Source organism: Urocitellus parryii, chromosome 3 (genome assembly GCF_045843805.1).
Source record: "Urocitellus parryii isolate mUroPar1 chromosome 3, mUroPar1.hap1, whole genome shotgun sequence".
In the NCBI taxonomy this organism is placed as follows: domain Eukaryota; kingdom Metazoa; phylum Chordata; class Mammalia; order Rodentia; family Sciuridae; genus Urocitellus; species Urocitellus parryii.
Genome location: NC_135533.1, coordinates 144,245,141 through 144,270,736, shown reverse-complemented (window position 1 = coordinate 144,270,736; position 25,596 = coordinate 144,245,141).

Below are 25,596 nucleotides of genomic sequence, written 5' to 3'. Positions count from 1 at the left end.
CATGATCAGAAGCACCAAGACAAATGTCCCTTCAGGGGATTCAAGGTTCATCAGTGTTGAAGACACAGTGCTGGAAGGGGACAGTTCCCCAAAGAGCTTTTGAAAAACGAAGACCTCGGTGTTGCCAAGAGTGTGGGGAGCCATTCTCACACGTGATTGGGCGACTCCAGGTTTGGGTGTGAGGCGCTCTGGCTAAACTGTGTCGGAGCTTTCCCGGCCCTCTCCTGGTGCGAGAGCCTGTCCGTGTGGGGGTGGGACTGACCACTGACCCTGGGGCCAATCACTGACCCTGACCTTGGAATGCTGCCCCCCTCGACCTTCATTGGATGGAATTCTCCCCTGAATTTCTTGTTCCCCAATAAAAGGCCACTCCCTGGCGTTCTCTCTCTCTCTCTCTCTCTCTCTCTCTCTCTCTCTCTCTCTCTCTCTCTCTCTCTCTCTCTCCTGCTAGCCCTGAGTAATCCCTGCTGCCCTACCGGGTGGTTCGAGGTGGGAGCCAGAGGGAGAGCCGTCTCGGACCTGGTCATAGAAAAAGGTAACTGAGTCTGTGTGTTTATTCGATCTCACTAGCTAACTTTATGCCAAGAACCTCTTTGATGAAACCAGTGCGCTGGTCGCATGGTGGAACAAGAGAGCTCGGTGGTGATGTCCCAGTGAAGGGACTTTGTTCTCCATATTTTCATTGGTGCACCATAGCTGCTTAATGGTGGGGTTCATGGTCACATGGTCATATGTGCACATAACGTAACGGGATAATTTGGCCAATGTCATTCCCCAGTGCTTCCCCTTCCCATCCCCTCCTCCCTCCCCCTGGTCCCTTTCCTTTCCCTTTGACTTTCCCGAGACCCCCACCCCCACCTTTCTTTTCCTTTGTCCTCTCTGGCTTCCACAAACATGACCTTGACCTTCCAAGTCTGGTTTATTTCACTTAAAGGAATCATTTTACATTCCATCCGTGTTCCTACAAATGGCACCATTTCATTTTTCTTTATGGCTAAAACTCCATTGTGTGTCCAGATTTTCTTGATCCATTCATCAGCTGATGGACACTGAGGCTGGCTCCATAGTGTGGCTGTTGTGAATCGTGCTGTTATGAACAGGGCTGTGCGTGGACTGCTCTGGTATGCCGACTTTAATTCTTCAGGATAAATACCGAGGAGTGGGATAGCGGGGTCCTATGGTGGTCCCATGCCGGGTCTTTTGAGGAAGTTCCATACTGATCTCCCTAGTGGTTGTACTAATTTGCCATCCCACCCACAGTGTCAAAGTGTTCCCTTTATCCACATCCTCTCCAGCATTTATTATTGTTTGTATTCTTGATGACTGTCATTCTGGCTGGAGTCGGATGAAATCTCAATTCAATGTGCATTTCCCTAATTGCTGAGGATGTTGAATATAGTTTCACGTATGTGTTGGCCATTTGTATTTCTTCCTTGGAGAAGTGTCTGTTAAGTTCACCAAATGAAGGGACGTAGGATCGCCTTCTTCAGCATAGCTCAGAGGGTCTGGAAGCTTAAACATTGTGTGAGGTGTCCTTAGGAATAAGGAAGACCTGTAGGATTCTCCTGAAGATCAGAGACCACCTGTGAACAGTGCCCAATGCATGGTTCAAGTTGTTCCATGCAGATTGCTCACTGGTGCCTTCCCTGGGCAGGGACCTGGAGGAGGCTTCTCCGCCCTGAGCTTTGGTAGTTGGCCCAGGAGGACTTTCTGCACTAGGGCCAAAGTGCAGGCTTTGGAGCCGAGGTTTTCAGTTCCTGGACGTGCTCCTCAGGACGCTAAGGCCAGAGAGGTCCACTGAAAATGGTCTTAGGTCAGCTGTTTGAGAGGCAAGAGCAGAGGCTTTCTCTTAAGGGAAGGTCTCAGGGAGACCAGAAGGGTCCTTCTCAAACCACACGCCCACCCCATGCTCCCACCATCCCTGCCTCCAATTCTCAGCCTTAGGTTTCCCTCCCCCAGGATCCAGGCCCCTGCAAGCTCCACCTCTGCTCTCTCCCTGCCTGCCCCATGACAGTGAGCAGCAGGCAATTTCTGCCCCCATTTGTACATTAGGCCTTGGTGGACTCAGATGTGTTACAGCCAGAGATGCTCTGGGGGTCGAGACCCCGGCTCGTGCCTCAGTACCCCCCACGGCAATATGTCCCCATCCAGGGCTGTGACGTGCACGTGAAGGCCCTAGAGAGTCTTGTTAGAACGTGTAGTTCCTGATTCTGTCGGGCCTGAACGGAGACTGAGGGTCTGCCTTTCTAACAAGTCCACAGGTGACGTCAAGGCTACCTTGGAGAGCAAGGCTTGGGGACATCTCACACAGCACGGTTTCTCCAAGCTTTTAAGGTTGCACATTTAGAAACACAGAGAGATACACGTTTGCCCCAGGACGTCTCAGAGCTTTCAACGAACACGATGAATCTCCAAGAGGGGCCCACGGTGGGCAGCATCTCTAGGGGGCTGCCCTACAGCACTGACCTCACTCTCATACATGTAAATTGCTAATGATGAGAGCAAACATCCACTGCCTCCTTGCTGGGGGCTGAGGGTTTCTCAAGCACCATCTCTTTAATCACTGCACTCAGCCCCATGAGGGATCGCCACGGCAGAGAGAGATGGGAGCTAAAAGGGGTGGAGCCATTGCCCAGCTGTGTGGCTGACCCTGGCTTCCCCACCCCACTCAACTTCTAATCCTGGGCCCAGCAGTCTTCCCTCTGGATGAGAGTCCACACTCTGTGAGGACAGGGTCCTGTCACCGGTGCGGTCACTTTAGTCTAGGTGATCGCTTGCACACCTAAATTATTCCACAGTGGTGAGCACTTTACTCATCCTATATAATGAACAAAAAGAGCACGTTTCTGTTTCAGCTCAGAAGCAACTGGCTGAAACTAATAGTAGTGACAGTCACTCAGCCATCAGGGACCTGGGTTCTTTTGTTTGATATCTTGAATAATCACAGAGAACACTAGTGTTAGTTCTGAGAGAAGCTGGTCCAAGCATCTTCTTCCTCTGCCAAGATGGAAGTTCCAAGGTATTATAATTGGGGGGTACATATCCGTATAATGACCTTGAGGTCTTTCAGATGACAACATCTGAAAGACCTCAAGGTCACGTGCCAGACAGCAGACCTTGGAACTAACATGGAAAGGATCCCCCACAACCTAGCATGCAGATTAGACCATTATACAGATATGTACCCCCCAATTATAATACCATACTATATCCTGTTTGGGATTTAAAAATAGGTTTGCATGCTTCCTTCTCTCATGAGAAAGAAGTGCAAGAGTAGACAGATTTGGTTAAGAGCTCAACCACATAAGGGGCCTGGACCAGCTTCCCGGCTATGCCTTTGGCTCTCCCCTTCATAGTGGTAAGATGGCTGCAGCTGCTCCAGACATCACAAAAAAAGAACAACAGAAGTGTCTTGTGTTTTTCTTAAATGATGCTTTTCCCCTTCCCAGGCAAACTGGTTCACTTTTCAATATAGTACCACGGTTTGTGTGCATGAGCTAGAAGGTGAAACTAGGTAAGATTCTCTGAAGACACACGAAGTTTGTAAGAGAATTATATCTGAAGAAATGCTGTGATCTGGAAATGAAAGGGACAAGAGGAATAAAAACATTAAAGGAAACTTTCAGACCACTAAATTTCTACTAGCAAGAGGCGGATTGAGAAAACACTCAATGCAAACACGCAGGACCTTTAACTTAAAAGGAAAAAAAAAAAAAGACTCAAGTTGAGGAACCAAGAAGATAGAGCCTGGAAGTGCAGAGAATGATTCCTAGATGATTAGTAGGCTTGAGTCTCAACCCAGGCACGGCCCATCTGTTCCCAGCTGGATTTCAAAATTGCTATGGGCCAATGACTCCTGTGCCCCCTTTTTTGAATAGGAAAGCCTCTGGCAGCTCACATGCTGCCCCACCACTGTGTCTAAAGACAGTGTCGTCTTCAAATACTGGTTCTACCCCTGGACACCTTGGGCACCTCCGGAAGCTCCAATTTCCTCATCTGTGGAATGGGGAAAATGTTAGTGCCTGCCAACTTCCTAGATTGCGATAGAAACTCCATAAGAGAATGGACGTGGGGGCTGGGGATGTAGCTCAGTCGGTAGAGTGTTTGCCTTGCATGCACAGGGCTCTGGGTTCAATCTCCAGCTGCACCACAAAAATAAATAAATAAAAGATGATGGACGTAAGCTCTCCGTCCATCTGTGGTGTATAATATCACTTGATAAATTGCTACTCTTATTAGTTCTCATTCTTCTATTCTTTGTACCCTGAACACACACTCACTATAGCACCCGCCATTCCACGCTGGGATTACGGATGTCCCTCTGTATTCTATTAGGCTCTCAGCAATTGAGGGGTGCAGGAGATCCCTAGTTTATGTTTGTCTGTTCAGTAAACACAAAGGCCCTGACCTATAAAAGATGCTCAGGAATTGTTTCTTGAATTAATGAATGAGGGAATAAATGGGTAGGAGAAATATTCTATATTTCCCTCTGCTGGCTTTTAGTCCTGGCTGTTGCTGTGGGAGATGATTTGAGAAAATCCAGGGTTCTTCCAGTCGGTCATGCTTACTGCAGGGGACTGACCGCCTGGGCTAGGGTAGAACATCAGAGGGAGTTCCTACAATGAGAGCCCCTCCCAAGTCCAGGAACACAAGAGAAACCCAGATTTCCTCAGGCACTTCCCTTGCCCAAGGTCCTCTGCTGACTCCCCTTCTCCCCGCTTTGCGAGATGATGAAGTTCAGCGACATGGTGTTTCCTGGTGTCCCCAGAGTTGAAGGCCAAATGGAATATAGACAGGATTTAGCAGCTCCTCACCTGCATCACTACCTGTAGCTAATTTAGAAAGTGAATCAAAATAAGAGACATCCAGATGCATGAGATCAATTAGGGAAAATCTCTCATGAAGCAAGGGGTCATGGTGACCAATAGGACTTGAGAGTTCCTTCCGACCTAGGGTCTGGAACAAGCATCAACCACAGCCCAAACCCAGATGGGGAATTCTTAAGGCCAATGTGCCGCTCACCCATGGCAGACATCACTAATCAATGATGGCACACCTTCACCCCAGGCTCAACTTCAAATGCTTCTCATCCCAGTGACTGGAGCAAGTCGCTCCTCATTGATCGGGAGGGGCAAGCCCCATGGAACCCATTCCCCAAACCTGACCTTGATGTCCACACTACCAGGGCAATCTCCACGGGTGTGACAATCTCCTTAGCCGCTTCCTCTTTACGTCTTCAGTAACCTGATCTGAATGGCGTCATGTGTGATCTTGGAGCAGGTGACCATCCATCTCCCATTGCCTTCTCTCTCCAGGACCCTCTTAAATTTCTGAATTGCACTTTGGTGGGACATGGTCTGAAAGAGCCAAATGAAACCCCTGTTCACTGTAAGATCATCACTGAGGATATTGCTCATCATTTACACAGTGTCTTCTTCCTGAGACTCCGGGGGGGGGATAAATTCCTCCTTGGTCTTAGAATCAGTAATAAATGTGACTCTCCTGGGCCTTAGGAACTGTATGCATTCTCCACCTACGCGTTTCCCTCTTTGCGTGGTTGACAGGAAGCTTACAGGTTGACATGGCACCATCTGCCCCAAAACTCAGGTATCTCTTTCTTGAGTCCATTAGATTTTTTTAAAGATTGTTTTCCTCCTTTATCTTATTTACCTTAATTTCCATTTCTTTTATTCTGATGCTTTTCATGCATGCGTGACAGCCATCCTGCATATTTGGGGGAATAGGCTTGTAAGTAGATAAATAACGAATACCCCGAATACCCCGATGAATGTGAAACATTATTTAAGCTCTTTAATATCAAATTCATGTGCAAATGTCGGGGTGGGAATGCGCTAGGCTCTGTTTGCTCAGGGAGGGAGAGCACCAGGTCCCATTTCTCTCACTCCAAGCATCTGTTCTTGTTCCTCTGACTCCAAGGGACCTGAGAAAGGTGTGTGGGTAGGTGTGTGTGGGGGGGTGCTCTCCCCTCCCCTGCTTCTTATGTGTTCTTAGAGACCTGAGATCACCTTGGAGCATCTTAAATCAGATGCCACGAGGCGCACAGTTTAGCCTTCGAGTCACCTGCTCAGGGGCTCCTGAAGCATCAAGAAGGAAGAACCGTTATTCCCATCAACGCGTAGAGTTGAAGCCGAGAAGCAGGGAGTGCCTCCCAGAGCCCCCCCCAACACACACACCTGTTCATACACCTTTCTCAGGTCCCTCCGAGTAAGAGGAACAGAACAGATGCTTCAAGTGAGAGAAATGGGACCCGATGCGTTCCCTGCCCAGGTAAGCAGAACCTGGCACATTCCTGCCCCAACATTCACCCGTGAATCTGATCTTAAAGGGGTTCGCAGCCTAAACCACTTGTGGAAGGCACCATGGTTTGAAATGAAAGGCGTGGACTTGGAAATCACACAAACCTGCATTAAGTTCCCATTCTGCCCCTCAAAAATGTGTTGGCTTCATTTCTTTAAGCCTCAGTTTCCTTCTCTGTAAAATACCACTCACCCATGGCACTGTTTGGTGACTTCGGGGAGGTCGCCTGAGAAAAGCGTTCAGCATGATGCTCGGCACCTGGTGAGTACTTAATAAATGGCAGCTACTCCCTCAGAGCTTTTGTTACCCCGTCCCCTCTAACCTTGTAAATGGACTGTTCTGCTTTCCTACGCCTGGCAGAGGTGGAGAATAATGTGTTTCATTATATCCCTACTAGTATCAAGCCCAGGGTTAGGGACGTAACATGTGTTTAATATCTAACTGCCAAATACCTGGAAGAATATCAATATATTTACCACACAGTGTAGCATTTCATAATAGTGTGCTACTTCCTTCATCCTACAATGGTCTCTCTGCAATTTGCACCAATTGCATTGCCAGCACCTTCTGATGGCCGGAAGTGGCAACAGAGAAACCTCCCCAAGTCAGCATGAGATCTTCTCAGACAGAAAGAAGAGGAGGAACACAAACCTGCCTGCGCGGAGCACCTGCTGTGTCCCAGCCAGGGTCCACGACATGTCCATCATCTGTGCATAAAACCAAGTGGCCAGTGAGCACAGAGCCCTGTCTGCCCCCCACAGGTCAATTCTCCCCGTGGGTCAATTCACAGCCCGAGCACCCAGCAATCTATATTCTTTTCCAGGTCAAATGAAATGACAAGAGAATTAAAAAATACGTCTCAGAAACCAGAAGACAACTGAAGCAGGCAGCCATGGGGAGAGTCCCGGTTCATTTCAAGATGCCAGACGGCCAGCTCTCCATCCATCTCCAGGACCTCATGGCCCCCACCCCCACCTCATCCTCAGAATTGATGTTTATGTTTCCACCAGGATAGAGACCAATTCTCCTTGGCATCCACCGTCAGAGAGAATCAGAAATTTTCCACCTGGGATGCTACAAATTGCATTTCTCCACACAGTTCTGGAATACGAGGTATGACCAGCATAGCTAATGCTAAGTGATCAAAACTCAGGTGCTCTCACTTCATCACCATCATCATTAGGCAGCTGGAGTCCCACCCGGGCAGGAGGCCTCGGGTCCTCCAAGACCCCAGGCACAGGAGCGCACCCGTCTAGAAGCAGCTGCAGCAGGAGGAGAGGCTGGGAGAAGGCTCTGCTACCTCCACCTGGGAGACTCTGGTCCCGTTGCTGCATTGCTCTGAGCCTCTGTTTATCTGTTTTTCAAATGAATATAAAAGGAGGACTCCATTCATAAGACTGTTGGAGGATTAAATCATAACATGCGAAGCTTAGCCCAGGGCCTGGCTCCTGGGCAATATGTCCTACCCAGCTGTCGTGAGTAGCTTCTCTGGTGTTTGTTGTCCTGCTCTAAGAAAAACCCTCACTCCACACCCTATCGAGTCCTCGGCAGCCGTCTTTAGATTTTCCGAACCTTGCCCTCCACCCAACATGACCAGACAGTGGTGCCTGGGCGGGGAAACAAATGCACCCAGGCTTTCTGAGACAGTCTCATGGTCTTTCCACCACTCCCACTTATTCCTTAAGCTAGTCTGAGATTTTTCTGGTAGAAACGAGTTCTGAAACCAAAGCAATAAGGTTTCAGGGCCCAAGTTCTTGAGCATATAATATTCCTTTGGATTTAAGGAGGAATTCTATGAGGAAGGAAAGGAATAGAAGAAAAATACCATTTAATGAGCTCTGTCCTAGCCCCGTATCTCTTGCCATAACAAAATACCCGAGACCAGTTAATTTATAAAGATAAGAGTTTCATTCAATGCTCGGTTCTGGAGGCTGGGAAGTTCAAGATGAGGTGGCTGAGTCTGCTGGGCTGCTGTTGAGGACTGTGTGTTGCTTTGATTCATGAAAAAAAAAAGCAGAAGGAGAGGCAGATGCAAGTGAAAGAGAAAAGGAAGCCAAACTCCTGGGCTAGCTAATCCAGTTGGGCCCACCTCCCAATACTGCTGCATGGTGGACCAAGGTTCAGTGTGGGTTTTGGTGGGGACAATCCATATTCAAACCACAGCAAGCACTTACTGTGTACCAGTCCCTCGACGGAGTATCGCCCCACATCCCTCTGTGGGTCCAAGGTGGGGGCAGTCATCTGCATTTCATATGGGGCAGACCTAAAGCTCAGAGAGGTTGAAGGCCAAGATCACACAGCTGAAAACACAGTGGAGCTCCGATCTGAACCTGGCTCTATCTGAATTCATGTGAGTCTATTTCATAAAACTGGTATTCAGAATTTAGGGCTGAATTCAGCATCTTTGCAGCATATCATCGCCATTACTATCATCACCATCATGGTCTCTTCACAATCGATTATCATCTGAAGCATTATGGTCATCGTCACCACCATCACCGCCCGCCACCACCAATCACCACCACCACCATCGGCACCATCACCGCCGTCAACACCATCATCCTAACGGTTAGCATTTATTGGGAATTTTATTCCGTGTTTGTCTAGAGCATTTTGAACTCATTAGCTCCTAACAGGCCTTGGAAGAAGACACCACCCCCACTGTCACCAAATACCTCATCTGTATTTTAGAAATGAAGCCACTGAGGTTTCATGAGGTTAAGTCACTCTTCGGAAGTCACCTGGCTGGTAAATAATGAAGCTGGGACTCAAACCAGGTTTGTCTAAATGGCAAGCCCATCTTGCAAGATGACACTGTCTGGGGACAGGGGGCTGCATCATTTCTTTGGTGTCCCCTGTGAGGCCAGCCCTGGGCTCTTTCTGCTGTCGTTGCTGCAAGGATTTCTGCTGTGACTGTGGACATTGTGGAGAGGATTTTGGAAACGCCCCAGAGGAGAGGGTTAAATTCTCCTGCTCCGGGTCACTGGTAGAGACAGCTGGAAAGCCAGGCGCAGAACGCCAATCTCACAGCACCAAAGGGTCTCTTTCATGTTGGTGATAAAGACATTTGTCAAAATGCCTGTGGAGCCAAGCAGCTTCCAGAGCGTGCCAGGCATCCCAAAGACCGGCTTGCTCCTGGGTCCTCTCATTCTCCCGCTGCCTGAGACACACCATGAGGATGTGCCGTGGAAGCCCCCTCTGCTCCAGCTCTGCCACAGACACAGTGGGAAGGTCGGACCTCGATAGGTGGGGGCTTTTACCGAACCAAGCAGAGATGCTCGAGGTCCCTCGCCAGTGAGCACAGGCTGCCTTGCCTGGATCCACCACCCACTGCCCTTGAGACCTTTGGCCTCGGTTTCCTCATCTGGTAAATGGGATGACGTTAGGGTTATTGTGAGACGAGATGAGTCCAAGGTTAATACTCCATAAACACGAGTGCATGCACAACCCATTTTGCCCAGTTTCCTTTGGTGACTTCCATGAGGTCAGGGATAGTGCGTGGATGGCTGACTGCTGCCCATCTCATAACCAGGATGGTACCCAGAACACACGGGGTAGTCCATCAACGTTTTTGAATAAATGTGTTCATTCATTCATTCAACAAACATGCACTGCTTCACATGGGGTCCCGGCCTTGACCTGAATAAGTGATGGGTCTGTTCTTAAATAGTATATAGCTAGGAAGAAAGACAGGCCGCCCATGGAACTGAGTAGCCTGAGGCCTGGGCCAGGTCCTTGGTCCACCCTCTTACAGGAGCAAGTCTCTGCTTTCTAACTTGGTCATTCACACGGAGGTCCTGGGACTCCGCACTTAGACACGGGCTTCTGTTGATTCTGAAGAAGGCAGTTCCCCCAAATACGTGCTCAAGAAACACTGTTCTAGAACATTCCGGCACTTAAGAAGTGCTTCATATAAAGTTAATGAATAAAATATGAATGGGTCGAGTCACTGTCTGGAAACAGCCTTCACTGTGATGAGATTGCATGCCGTCATGACAAAGGCACATAGAAAGGACAACAGAAGTACTCGCGGGAGAGCCTGGGAGGGCTTCCAGGAGGAGGTGGCTTTCATGCTGAGCCCTGGAGCCTGGGAAGACATTTTGGGGGTAGACAGGAGAGACAGCTTGTCTAAGAACAAACAGCCTTGAATGCTGGGAACAGCCATAAATGAAGCAGAGGGGACGCTTCCTCAGCCCAAATGACATGACCTACAGAAGACAGTGCCAGGTATCCAACTGGGTTCCCTCAAGTCTTGTGACCCCTCACCCCAGGTGGCCCCTTTCCTGTGAGGACAACAAGCTCCATCGTGCCTGTCCCACGCTGGAATCTCTGCAAAGGGTGGTGCTCCACTCGGCAGGCTGTGACTACAGGATATTCAGTGACAATCACTGAGCAGAACACCAGCAACAGGACAGACTCTCTGGGCGGAGGGGAGGGGAGGAGCTTCACCTGTTGGCAGACGTCAAGCCAACTGTGTCACCTGAATAGGTGTGGCACCCCAAGTGGACGGGAGGATACTCGGGATGAAGGGTCACAGGGCAGACGGGGAAAGGAGCCCAGGAAACAAGCTGGAACTTCCCCCTCTCCTGCTAGGACGCCACCCCCACTGCCACCAAGCCTTGAGGTGGTGCACTGGCCCTCTGAGGAGCCAACGGTCAATGCCAAGGGAAGAACACTGCAGGCAGGGAGAGGAACAGGCACAGAAGATTCTGGCAGTTCCTAGGTAAAAGAAAGATCAAGGTTCACTGCTGTCAGAGAAAAATGCCCATTTATTGAGCAACAGCTCTGCATATTTATAGAGCCCGAGTTGGACTGGCAGTTGGCATGGGGTGCTTTCTGATTGGTGGATAAGGATTAGGTGAGCCAGCAGGGCTAGTCTGATTGGTGGGTAAGGATCATGTGAGCCAGCAGGGCTAGTCTGATTGGTGGTAAGGATCATGTGAGCCAGCAGGGCTAGTCTGATTGGTGGGTAAGGATCATGTGAGCCAGCAGGGCTCACCATTGGACGGCTCTTCTTGGGGGATGAGGAAGTTAGTCTTTGGAGCCTCCTTGACTCCCATCACTAGGCAGTGATGGAACAGGGGGCTAGTGAGGAGGAAGAGAGCAGTCAGACCAGGCGGGTGCTAGGCAGGGCAGGGCAAGATGTGGTCTCCATCTCCCAGGAAGGTAACCAAGGGTCTTGGCACAGGGAGACCACGGTGTGATTCATGCCAAAGAGGACTCCCGCTGGCATGGAAAGATAATGTATAGGGAGGGGTGGAAACAGGGAGGCCAGGGAGGAGGTACTGCCACGGTCCAGGCAAGAGATGCTCATGCCCTGGATTAAAGCAGCTGAGGTGAATTTGGAGCCAAGGGGACAGATGGTCAAGAAGATAGAATGGTCACAACTTGACCTTGAAGCTGACATTGAACTGAAGGAGAGAAAGGAGTTTCTATCACCCCCTGGGTTTGGAACTTATTATATTTAATGAATTGGGTTTTTGCTTTTTGGCTTTATTTGTAAGGATGTGATAAGAAACCTAGAGCAATTATGTAGATCATTCAGAGTGAAGGATCGCCCAGCGAGGGCCACTCCACCCCAGGTTTTACACCCGAGTGGTCTGACCCCGTTGCCCATGCTCTTGCCCAGCCTCACACAGTGCCACCAGTAAAGGACAATACGGGAGTCAGAGACCGGTCCTCAGTTCCCTCAATGGGACGGTGAGTAACAACAGCTTCCCAGGGAAAGACGGGACAACTACACGAAATTTATTTATTCATTCAATTAACATTAACAGAGCATCCGCCACATGCCAGGGTCCTTCCAGGCAGGTGGCATGCACCAAAGAGGAAGACTTTGGTTCAAGATTCCTGCAGGGGAGTTGTTTACATGCTAGAAAGGAGATAAAAATGGATCCCAAGAAATGAGTCCATTCCCTAGTCCAGAGGCGAGTCTCCTCACGGGGACTTGGGTACCCATCAACCCACGGGAAGTTGAAAATGCATGGAACGAGTCTGACCTGGCTGAACCACCCTGACCTGGCCAGCTGCGCCCAGAGCACCCGGCGTGTCCCCTCCTGCTCCCGGGGCTGATGGCTGCATCGCAAGGCCAGTATTGTACCGCATGTCCCAAGCCTGTGAAAAGACCCAAATTTAAAGTTCCAAGTACGATTTCTGGTTTTTTCCTCTTGCAGTGCAGGGGGAGGTAAGCCGCTGCCTTGCGCACGCCCCTGGGCGCCATCCCCAGCAGCTGCGTTAGGTTCCTACTGCGCATATCCTGCTCTTGCACCATCAAAAAGACATAAGATTGTGAGTTGGGCCAATGTTAGTCAGGGTGACCAACACTGTGGGAAATGACAGGGCAGAGCGGGGGGAGGGGGACGGAAGAGCGTTGGTGGCCCTCCTTGCAAGCCCCGAAAAAAGGCTTGAAGGAGGAGAGGGAGCTGGCCAGATGTTAAAGGAGGAACATTCTAGGCAGAGAGCCACGGAAGGGAGCCCCAGGCGGTGCTAACTGGCTTGTTCCAGGGCTGCATGAGGCCAGTGTAGCAGGAAGGCTCAGGGCGTGAGGTCCGCGAGGAGGCTGGGCCGGCCTTGCAGCACCTGGCAGGACTTGGGCTATTTTTGAGTGACAGGTTGCTCTTGAACCGTGAGTGACAGGGCCAGGCTTGCCTTTAACAACTAGGGGGAGGCAATTAGACACACGCGCCTTGAGCCCCAACCCTATCCTCCCCACCCCAGGATCAAGATAAATAACATTTTAAGACAACATTTTAAAAAATCAAATGGTTGCCAAGGCATCCGTCATGATGGGTGCCCCGAGTTCTCCTTCTGCCTGGGGCTCCAGTGGGTCCCAGCAGGGAACAGGACAATGCAGTGAGAGGAAAGAGAAGATGAGCAAGCTATCAGGATCCCATGGAATGATGTGGCTTAGAAGTAATGATGGGCAGGCCCAGGCTGGTAGCAGCCAAAGCAGGAGGAAGTCATAGCCTGGGGACAACCCTCAGATGGCACCATCAGGATCTCCTGACACATCGGGGTACAGAAAGAAGAGAAAAGTCTGGGGCCACCCAGGTCTTTGACCTGAGCAATTAGGAGAGAAAATACAGAATCCTGAGAATCCTAGCATGTGACAGATAGGTGCTCAATAAATGTTCACGTCTCTCCCCTTCTGTATCTCAATCCTCAGCATAGGACTCCCAGGGTGGCTGTATCAGGGTCACATCCCAGGGTTCGGGGGGCTGTTAATCTAAATAAGAGCATGTCGATTTGAAATGAGAATGCATTTAGAAATCATTCAGGACAGTTCCTAGAACATAGTAGGTGCTCGATAAAGACAGCCATTGCCGTTATCCTGACTACTGTTTCTGAGTAAGTAATTGCTCTTTTTGACAGATCTCACATAGTTATGGTTTTTCCTTGCTAGGATAATAAATCTGAGCTCCCTCAGTCGATTCCCAAAGGACATAAGAAGTTCTCACCCAGAGAACCATCCTTCCCATTTAAAAAATAACAAACAGGAAATAACTGAAATAAACCACTTCCTACGGCAAGTACTTGATGAGTGGGAATATAAGATCTGGCTAAGCCATTTCTGCAATGAAGTTCCAGAAATGCCTTTCAGCCCCCAAAGCACCCCCAAATTTCTTATTTCAAAACAAAAAACAAATAATAATAAAAAAAAAATCTCAATGGGGATAGTGCTGCCCCCTAGGGCAAGATCTGGAAAAACATGGGGTCTTTGGTCTTTGGATTGTTTCCAGGCCTGGGGGTGCATAACATCTTACATAAACCTAGACATAAATATCTGGCCAAAACATTGACATTGTGAAAATAAAAATAATCATAATCATCTGAATCGAACTCGAACTCCTTTGTACATATGATCCAAAAAAATCTTTTTCTTTTTATGGTTAAAGTAGACACTGAATTTTAAAAGGAATACAGCCTCTGGGTTAATGGATCAAGGGTTCGTCTTTGCTTTTGTTAAGAACTTTAACAAAGGTCGTGCACTGTTTCAGGAAAGCGGGTCATTGACGGGCAACATGGCACATTGCATTTGTCATAAGTGACACAACACATCTGTGCGAGTTTGCCTTCGTAGCTGCGGCCGTCCCCGTGATTATATACAGAAGCAATTATCTGGCTGTATCATTATGTTTTATTGTAGAGTCAGATGCCATCATTTACATATTGAAATATACACTATCTTATTATAGACTCCATTCACTTTACTCTATTATAATATTGTTAGGACATGATATTGATTTTTCAAAGTTATGTGTACATATAGATTATATTATCTGTGAAATTCATTTCTGAATGGGATGGAGGGTGTTATAAAAGCTTCTCTTTTGTAAAAAGGAGCATTTGAGTCTGACTGACACTGATGTCACCTAAAGGCTACTATTGAGCTCTACAGGGATGTCCTATGGATTTGGTGATAATTATTGTCCCCATCTCCCCATCTTTCAAGAGAATCTGGGCATGGAGAGATCTCTGTGCAAGCTGCTGATTTTTCAAGAGATGAAGCCTCGTTTCTGAAACTCCATAAACGTAGTTCAGGCCACAGCATCACAGGTTCTGGTGAGTGAGTGCAGCTAGATCTCGACCTCAGCTTTCAATCTAGGTGCTTGACAGAGAAATGGGAACAGGTGTGTGAGGCTCTCTGGTGTGTGTGTAACCAGGCTGGTGAACGTCTGTCACATGTGTGCACTGTAGAGTTTGTACACGTGACACGCTTCATTTCATAATCAGCCATTAAGACAGGCAGTGCTCATGTTGTGGGTGAGGAAACTGAGGCTTGAGGGGTGATGACTGTACGTACTCGTGGTACCAGTGTGATGTTTCTGTCCATTATACAACGTGTACCCATCAAATCGAGGTACTCTGCACATCTACCACCTCAAACATGTATCATGTCTTTTGTTGGACACATTCAAATTTCTCTCTTCTAGCTCTTTTGAAATGAACAATACGTGATTAACTATAGTCACCCCGCTGTGCTATCGGACACCCAAATTTATTCTTTATATCTCTCTGTCATTTTGTATTCATTAATCAAGTTTCTCTCCCCACTCCCTTCATTCCCAGAAGCTGACAGGAATTCTTTTCTACTCTACTTTTATTAGATCCACTTTTTTAGGTTCCCCATATAAGTGAGAACAAACAGTATTTGTCTTTCTCTGCCTGACATTTCACTTAAAAAAGTCCTCTAGGCTTATTCATGTTGCACGGATGGCAGTATTTTCTTTTTTACAGCTAAGTAATATTCCACTACGTATATACACCATATTTTTCATCCATTCTTCTACTGATGGGCACATAGGTTAATGTCATATCTCAACTATTGTTCCATCACCAAGTTGTCAATTGTATATTTTTATCCCCACTGATTGGATGATGGTGCTAAGGCTCAGAGAGAAACACCAGCTCAGGTCTTATATCCAGAAAGTGCCAGAGTGATCTCAGTAACAATCCCAACCAGGTCTAGCTGATTCTGAACCTCATATGACCAAATGCATTTGCAACAGTGTCCTCAAGAGGGAAAAGGGGTAATGATAACAGTGAGTGAAACTCTTTTGTGACAAGTGTTTTACTCAGAGTGTCTATACCAGAAATTGTCAACCTTGATTATACATTGCAATCACCTAGGAGATTTGGAAAATATTGATGTCTGGATCTCATTCAAGAAAGTCTCATTTCGCTGGTCTGAGAAATGACCTGTGCAATAGGATTTGTAAAAGCTCCACCGGGAGATTCCAACAATTGGTTAAACCCCTACAACGACCTGAGACAGGTCAGAGGTTCTCAGCTCTAACAGTGCACTGGAATCACTGGGGGATCTTGCTTTGTGGTTATAGCTGCCCAGGGCCATCTCCAAAGATTTCTTTCCAGCTGCTCTGGGAAGTAACCCACTTGCTGATGCAGATAAAAAGTCTCCCAGATGATTCTAATGTACAGCCAAGGTCAGACCCCACGGAACTAAGTGTAAACAACCTCCTCTTTGCTTATGAAGAGACTGGGGCTCACAAAAGTGAAATGGCTATCTCAAGGTCACATGCTTAGTAAATTCTGCCTCTAACCACTATTCTACAATATCTTAAAGCCCCAAATATCTCCTTCCAAGTGAAGAATGTCATATGTACATTCATATGTATTCATATATATATTCATCATAGAAACTAACTTCCTGGGGCTGGGGCTGGGGCTCAGTGGCAGAGCACTTGTCTAGCACATGTGAGGCACTGGGTTCGATCCTCAGCACCACATAAAAATAAATAAATAAGTTTAAAAAGAAAAAAGAAATAACTTCCTGCTCACCATGTGGGGCTCAGCAACCCAGCAGGACTCGCATTATAGAACACCCAGACAATGGCTCTCCTCCTAGAATTCTGCAGTCCTGCATATACTGCCATCAATAGAACCCGTATTCTGTGGTTCTCCAAGTCTGTCCACCATCCTGCCATCAGTAGAACCCCAGTTCTTTGGTTTTTCAGGTAGAGGCAATTAGCATATTCACACATATATTCATATATATATATATATATATATATATATATATATATATATTCCAAGTTCTTTGCCTACTGTATTAGTTTCCCGTGGCTGCTGTAACAAATGAGCCAACCCGGTGTCTCCATTGCTTTTTCCAGCTTCCACAGTCCACCCACTTAGCTCATGGTGCCATCCGCCATCTTCAAAGCCAGCAATGGCTCATCAAGTCTTTCTCATGCTGAATCCCTGCGACACTGGCTCTCTCCCTTCTCTTCCACATTTAAGGACCCTTGGGATTCTATCATGCCCACCTGGAAATTGCAGGTTCAGCTCCCTATCTGAAGGTCAGCTGATCAACAACTTCAATTCCAGCCGTCACCTTCGTTCCCCTTGACCTCCCACTATAACACATTCACAAGTTCTGTGGACTAGGCTGTGGACATCTTTGGGGCCCTTCTTCTACCTGCCATACCTGCTTTCTCACCACGGAGGCTGCTCCACTCACAGCCAAAGAATCGGCCCCCACCCTCATCCCCGGGAGCAGCATGTCTGTCCTGCCCCTCCAGCAAGCAGGCAAGGAAACAGCCTCCCCAGTGGGGAGGAGGTTCACAAAACTGTTTGCCATGGATGGATCTAATTTCTCACCCTTTGGTAACATCATTACTTAATCGTGATTTCTGACACAGCTTGATCCTCCACTGTCAAGTAAACAACCAACTTAAGCCAAGGAGCCGGACAAGATGCAATTTCCTGTCAGGCCATAAAAATCATAGGATTTTAAGGTAAGTATGGCCCTTAAAGGCCACCAGAGTCCAACCTGTCATCTAGTGTTAAACACCCTTTCCAAGTGTTTATCTTCAATCCACTTGGTTTCTCCAAGAATAGGGAGATCATTAGCTCTGAAGTCCATTTCACCTTTGAACTGTTTTAAATCTTTATTTTTGGGGGTGGGGAGGGGTACCCGGGATTGAACTCAGGGACACTCCACCACTGAGTCCCATCCCCAGCCCCTATTTTATATTTTATTTAGAGACAGGGTCTCACTGAGTTGCTTCGTAAGTCTCACTTTTGCTGAGGCTGGCTTTGAACTCTCGATCCTCCTGCCTCAGCCTCCAGAGCCGCTGGGATCACAGGCACCTAGGCCACTGTGCCCCGCTTGAACTGCTTTAACTCTCAAAAAGGGTTTCCTGATTTCCTACACCGCCATTGAGAATTCCAAGATAAAAACGTTTGAACTAACACAGAAAAATCTCAAGACGAATTAGTGAAGGTAAATGCAAGTTGAAGGACAATGTGCTCGGTGTGATCTAATTAGTATGTAAAATACAAAATCTTCTTAGTATGTGTGTAATTGCATAGGGGGAAAAATCTGGAATCATAAGAACAAATCAATAGCAATGTTAACTTTAACAGAGAGAATTATTCAGAGGGAGCAAGCACATATTTTTTCTGAATGATAACGACACATACCTCAGAGATTACTGTGAGGGCACAATGAGATGAAGCCCGTGGAATACTTAACGTAGACCTGTCACGTTATACATAATAAATGTCAACTCAATACTCTTAATCGTACAAAGGGTTAAAAGGAAATCAACCATGATTACTTATGGATCGTGGGTTGTTTTTTTTTTCTTTCCCTTGCTTACTTTAAAATTTTTCTAAAATGAGGATTGATTGATTCATTGTCAATAAGAAAAAATAAATTGCCTCTATGTCAGCTTAGGATGGACTTGGCTGCATGTAACAAAAACCCTACCTCAAAATGGCTTAGACAAAAAGAGGAGCAGGAGAGAGGGTTGTTTTGTTTCTCTTTACGTGTCCCAAAGTAGCTGGCTGCAATCAATAGTGTAGTCACCAGGGCCCCAGGGTCATTGCTGTTCTTGCTACACCAACGCTCCTCATGTTTGTCCCTTCAAAAGATGCCACCATGGACTTTGACTTGTGACTCAGAGCCAAATGGGGCGCTGGCATTACGGAAGAAGGGGTTTAGATAATTATGGGGGCACGCAAATGTCTACCACGGCTTCCATGGATGGAGTCCAAATCTCTACCCTGCACGGTCCTGGTGGTTATTTACAACACTATATGCATTATTAATAACTCCACTTAGGGGCTGCTTACAGCACGAAATATGACTTATTTAAAGTCTCATGGGGAACCCAGCAGGGTCAGAGAGCTGGGATTCTGAAACCTCCACCTGTGGAGATGAGTAATTCGCTTTCCCCCAAGTGTTTATTACCGCTGAAATAAAAGTCAGGAAAAAAGACTTGATTCCTATTGATGGCTGCAGTTCAGACACATTCAAAGATCATCTTAGAGGGAGATGGAGGCGGCGGAGGAAGCCCAGCTATAGGGAGGGATGGCTGAGGTCCTGAGGGGAAAGGGAGTCTGGCCCCGGGGAACCCCAATAACAAAGTCTGCGGGCAGAAGGGAGTAGGAGACCAGGAAATATGCAAGAGCAGGAACTTGATGTAGGACAAACTGGGAGATACCAGCTGAGAGTATATGTGCCCTGGTGGGAAAGGGCACTGTGGTGAGACTTGCTCAAGTCAAAGGTAGGAAGACAACGCATTGTCTCACTGCATAAGAGAATCCTAAAGCACCTGGCACCGGGAGAGCTGGAATCCTGGACAGCTGCTTAGCACAGAGAACACTTAAGATCACAGTGCTCTGGGGCACGCTCCACCTCTCCTACCTCCTGGGCGAGTGGCTTAACCTTTCTTTCATCAGTTTCTTCATCTGTAAAATGGAAATAACAGACCTTAAAAAAAATGGTCGTGAACATTAAATAAGATCACATGTTTTAAAAGCTGAGCAGAGGGGCTGCCACTGAGTAAGCGCTTGCTCTTGATTAATTGTGGGTATTGCTGTGCCAAAGTCCCCCAAAAGAAGGGTCAAAGTCAGCAGTTACTAGAAGCCAGAACTGATTCAAGAAGACACAGGTAACCCTTATCAAACTCAGGTTCCCACGTGGTCCAGTCTAGAGTATTGTAGAGTCTGGAGAAACCCAGCCCAGAGACCAAAAGTAGGGTAGTCTACTCTTTATCTCTTGGTCAGCATCCAGGGGACACAAATTCATGATCTTCGGAAACTCTTCTTTAAAGGACGCTCGTTTCACTCACCAGCTCCCCACACCTCCTGAGCACATCCCCCGTTCCCTTCTGATGCCAAACTTCCAAACGCCCTATCCCATTTCCTCTCCACTCCTATAACTCCTCTGATAAGTCAGCCTGTGACTTTTAGAAGAAAAACCCCACCCTCTTTTCTCTGGTTCTTTATCCACCGCTGAGCACACTCTGCCTTTGAACCCGGGATGGAGGAAGGGATGGATAACCAATGAGCAATGCCAGAGATCATCCCAAGAGAAAGAGGAGTGGAGGTAAGGCTATGGATCCCCAGATGTTCATAAATTCCTTTTCTGCTTTCTAGAGAAGGCATCCTTCCATTGCTAACTTGATCATCCAACAAATATTTATTTGTGCCAGGCACAACTTGGCAGAGGGATATGCGGATGATCCTCCGGGGTCTCTGCTTTTAGGATCTCACCCTTGTCTCTTTCCTGTCTCATCCACTCCCCAGGATAGAGGATGCTCCAGATCTCCCAGGAACCCAGGTCCTGAGCAGATGCTGCACCTGCCGGAAAGCTCTCCTGACGGCCCTGTGGATGGTGGGACTCTTTCCAGCCTGTCAATATAGTCGAGGGGAATGAAGACACTGAATTGACAGTAGCTGTGGCCGAGCCAGTGAGAGGTCCCAACACATTTATCAACAGCCAGGAGGGCTGTTCAGCCTCGCTGACCTGTAAAATCCACACTAAACTCAGGCCTGGCTCTTCAGCTTCTAACTTTGATTTAGACTCTGGCAAAGGCTCCAAAGGCCTGGTACTGACAAATCACCATTTCTCAGGACTTTCCTCCTTAGCGTGGAGGTTGGAAGCAGTGGAGAGAGCCATTCCCGTCCCCCAAGCACCTCCATATGGCATTCTTTACGTTTGGAATTATTAGATCAAAACTCGTCTCTGAAGGAATGTAAGCTCAAGGGGGTATATCCAATATACTCATTGCTGCACCCCCAGCCTCAAGCCCAACATCTGACAGGTAGTAGGTAATAAATATCGATCGAGTTCATCAGATGTGATACTGGTTTCATAACACATCTTAAGAAAAACCTAAAAAAAGTGTGATAATAGCAATCAACTCACTACCAAGAAAAATCCCATCTTAGTGCATTTTGTTTTGCCACAATAGTACACCACAAACCGGGTAATTTATAAAGAGCACATTTATTTGTTATAATTCTAGAGTCTGAGAAGTCCAAGGTCAAGGGGTGGCATCTTGCAAGGACCTTCTTTTTTATTTATTTATTTAAGTTTTCGGCGGACACAACATCTTTGATTGTATGTGGTGCTGAGGATTGAACCCCGGCCACATGCATGCCAGGCTAGTGCGCTACCACTTGAGCCACATCCCCGGCCTGCAAGGACCTTCTTGATGGCAATACCATAGCAAAAGGCAGAAAGGGAAGAGATGGTGGGAACAACTGGGGGTCCATTCTTCAAGAACCTCCTCTCAAGGGGACCCACCCACTCCTCCAACAGTTAAAGAGTCCAATCCCTGATAGTTATCCAAATTTCAACTTCTTGTACCCAATAATCCAGCAATTCCATTTTCAGAAGTTTCTCCAGGGCAGCAGAAAATTTTATGCAGTTGTGAAAACATAACGCACAAGAATGTTCACTGCTGCAGGGTTTGAAATGTAGAAAAGTTAGCAGCAACCTAGCTGTCCATCAGCAGGGGATGTAAAATCTCCCTCTGCATCCCTCTTTTAAGGATACATATGATGGCATTTTAGGGCTGACAGCATAATCCAGGATGATCTCTTCATCTCCAGATCCTTAAGTGAATCACATCTGCAAAGACCCATTTCCCAATACAGTAACAGCTTTTGAGTTTGTTCTGGATGGATGTTTCTGTGCTTTCAAAATCCCTATGTTGAATTTGTAAGTCCCAAAGTGATGGTGTTTGGAGATAGGCCTTTGGGAGGTGATCATGTTTAGATGAGGTCGTGAGGGTGAACTTCTCATGATGGGATCAGTGCTCTTCTAAGAAGAGACGCAGAGAACTGGGTGTCCCCCCTCCACCCGCTAAGATGTATTAGCTGCCTCAATGTTTTGGTTTAAGGCCGCTGCCTGGCATTAGCCATTCAACCAGTATTCATTGCTCTGGGTGCCCTTGTTATGCTTAGTGTCTGCCAGGTAATAAATGGAATTATGTCTGCATGCACCATGACCCTCCCCCATGCTCGCCAAACAAATTTGCTCCTCGGTCTGCATCACATCAAGTGCAGCCTTGACTCAACTCAGGAGGCCCAAGTCCCCAAGCCACCTCTGCTACTAATGTGGATAACTTTCAGGATGTCTCTGCCCTTCTCTGACCTCAGCACTTCCCTCTTTATAAAAGGCATGAGAAGAGAGTAGATAAAGAAAGCACGGGCTTTAGGATCGAGCATGCCTTCTACGCTAATTGGACATGGGTGGGTGATCTGCCTGGCATCCTTACGCTCTTGTTTTGTTTTTATTTTTTTGTTTTTTCTTATAACCAGTGATGAGTTTCATTTTTCCACGTTCATTTGCTAAATTCAATTGGTGCGTTCTACGTATGCTGCAAATAATGAAATTGAGGCTATCAATTAGTTAATACCTCCCCAAGTTATACCTTCATGGGGAAATTCCAAGTGATCTCAGGAATACATGATTTGTTTTGGTGTTATTATTTATAGAAGCATTTTTTAGTTTTATGATCATTTATTTAGGTAGTATACCCCTACCGATCGATGTATTGCCGTAGCTGAACTTCCACCCTTCATTATCTGCTCATGGAGAATATCATGCTAAATGAAGTAAGCTAGTCCTAAAATAACAAAGACGGAATGTTCTGTGTGATATGTGGATGCTGACTCACAACAAGGGAGGGTGGGGAGGGAAGAATGGAAGTCCACTGGATTAGACAAAGGGGAATGAAGGGAAGGGAGGGCGATGGGAATAGGACAAGATAGTAGAAAGAATAGGACAGAACTTTCCTCTGCTCATATATGAATGAATACACGGCCAGTGTAACTCCACATCATGTACAGTCACATGGAAATTCTACTCCATGTACATATAATCTGTCAAAATACATCTTACTGTCATGTATATCTAAAAATTATCTAGTAATTTTAGAAAGAAGAAATCCTTACACTCTCCTAAAAACAATGGCCTGATTACTCTCAGCCCTGGGGTGTCAGGTTGGAGCTGATGACCCAACCCCAGATCCACAATTGGCCGATGGGGATCACAGTGACCTGCTGTGGGATATGCAGGTGGCATAACTGATGTCAGTGGACACCAACCCTGGAACTTTCATTGAAACCACTGGGCAAAGATGCTCTGTGTGCCAGATGGCCCATCTCATTGGCCGTAGGCTATGGCTGCAGGGGTTAGGGGTATCTTGCTTCATAAGATTTGAGTTGAACTGTGAAGTGCCTTTCTCCCGGTCCTAAGTAACATGAAGGTGTTGCCCCGAAGTTAAGGGCATCTCCAAATTTTCATAAAAAGTACCATGAACAGAAGTGAGGAACAAACTAAGTAACAGCCCATTCTGAACTGCTGAGCACAGGACTTCGGCTGCAAGACTTCCCCCAACAAATTTTGTCTTAGCTTGTGGAAATAATGCATGCAGCACGTTCATTATGTTGCAATGTTTAATAAATATTCCTCTCCAGAAAAAATGTTAAGGTTGCTAATTCCAGGAAGCTCTTCCTGCTTAACCTGCGCCTTTGTGTCTCTCCTAATTCACTGTCCTGTTATCTTAGTTATACAGGTCTCCAAACACCTCTAAATAAAAGGCAGCCAGCCTGGGTTTTGTGCAGTGGGGTAGCCTCCTCTGAATTGGACATTAGGAAAATAACTCGGGGCCACGACACCTCTTGTCCATGATTTTCAAGGTTACAGTTTGGCAACAAATGTCCCTACAATTTCACATGAATCTTGACAAGAGGTCAGGCCTGTGCATTCATTCTGGAATATTCCATCTGCTTTACTTACTCATTCAGACTGCAAGGCTCCTTCGCATATCACATTGACCTTTCCCAAGGACACAAGAGCCCTCGCTGCTCCCATCAAATTTTATTTCCCCAGGGGGCTGCGAACTGCTGGAGATAGCTACGGTCCTACTAAATTGCTTTGATAGAGGTGATTGTGAATCTCAGATTGCAAGCTTTTCTGGAAGTTCCCTTAAAGCTTTGAACTAAAATCTGTCTTGGTGGTGAGCTAATCCTCAGGAATATCAACTTCCACTTTTTGGGGGTCACCCTGAAATACTGCAGGATCCTTATATTCTAGAAGCGCTCCATAACTGCTGTGGGAGGTCATAGACCCTTTCAAGAGTCTGATGAATGCTCTGGGTTACTTTAACCAGAAAGAAATAAAATAAGATGAAATGCCTTTTGCACAAATGTTAGAAACAATTTCAGAAACCTGGCAGACACTCCAAAAACCCCATTTGGAGACAAATTCGGGGGATGAGAAGGTCAGAACTGGAAGAAATCTTAGGAATTCTGGGCTGTTTGGTCCACTAAACAATGATAACACTAATAATTGCCACTATTATGAAAAGCAATTGTCTATAAGTGCTTACTAGGTACTAAGCACTCTGCCAAGACTTCACATGTGGCATGTCATTAAATCCTAAAACTAGTCCAACCCATTGGACAGCATTTTATCCCCACTTTCTAGATGAGGCAACTGAGGGTCCCAGAGCTTAAATCCTTTGCCTGTGGATGTTAAGCACCTGAGCAGCAGAAGCTGGTGGACTCCTGGAACCAGGTTCACGGCCACTGTGTGTGCGTGTCTGTCATTCATAGTTCTTGTCACCTTGCTAGCAGGTGACAGGAGCCCACTGGAGTTAACATAAGCACAAAGAGGATTGACTATGAGGAAAGAGTGTCTTACAGAATCCATGGGCAAGGCATCGTTGGGATCTTAGGAATCACTTGAAACTGGACCTTGGTTTACTGCAGGAAGCAATCCATCTACTATGAACTGAGAGTATTTGTCTCCTCAATATTCAAAAATTGCAGCCCTAACCCTCAACATGGGAACTCCTGATACAGGCTAGAACGTGGATGAACTCTGATAACAGGATGCTCAGGGGAAAAAAAAAAAAGAACTCTTATTATATGATTTCATTTACATGAAATGTCCACAATGGGCAGATCTTTAGAAATGAAAATGAGATTCCTTGTTTGTCTAGAGCTAGGATTTTGGAGGAAATATAGAATGGATGCTAAGGGCATGGAGCTTCTTTGGAGGATAATGAATATGTTTAAAATTAATTGTAAGGACAGTTGCACGACTCTGAATAGGCTAAAAACTATTTAATTGTACACTATAAACAGGCAAATTGTATGGCATATAATTTATATTTCAATAAACTGTCTAAAAAAATGTTAAAAAGGAAGAGGCAGAAGATGGTATTGCAAGTCCAACGAAGCCAGCCAACCAGGAGCCCAAGAGCCAAGTCTTTATCCCTGTCTTGCTCAGTTACGGAATGTCAAACGCCCCAAAAGGACGTGACCTTAGGGAGACAGCTCTCTGCAGCTGTCAACGATGCGGACTGCCCGAGGCCATCTGCTGACCGCTCTCCCACGGCAGGGCAGCAAGTGACCCCTTGAAGGGGACCCTGGGAGGCACATCTCCATGCCTACCAGAGCACGTCAAAAGGCAACTGTAATTAATTTTGATAGATGTGACCACACGGCCCC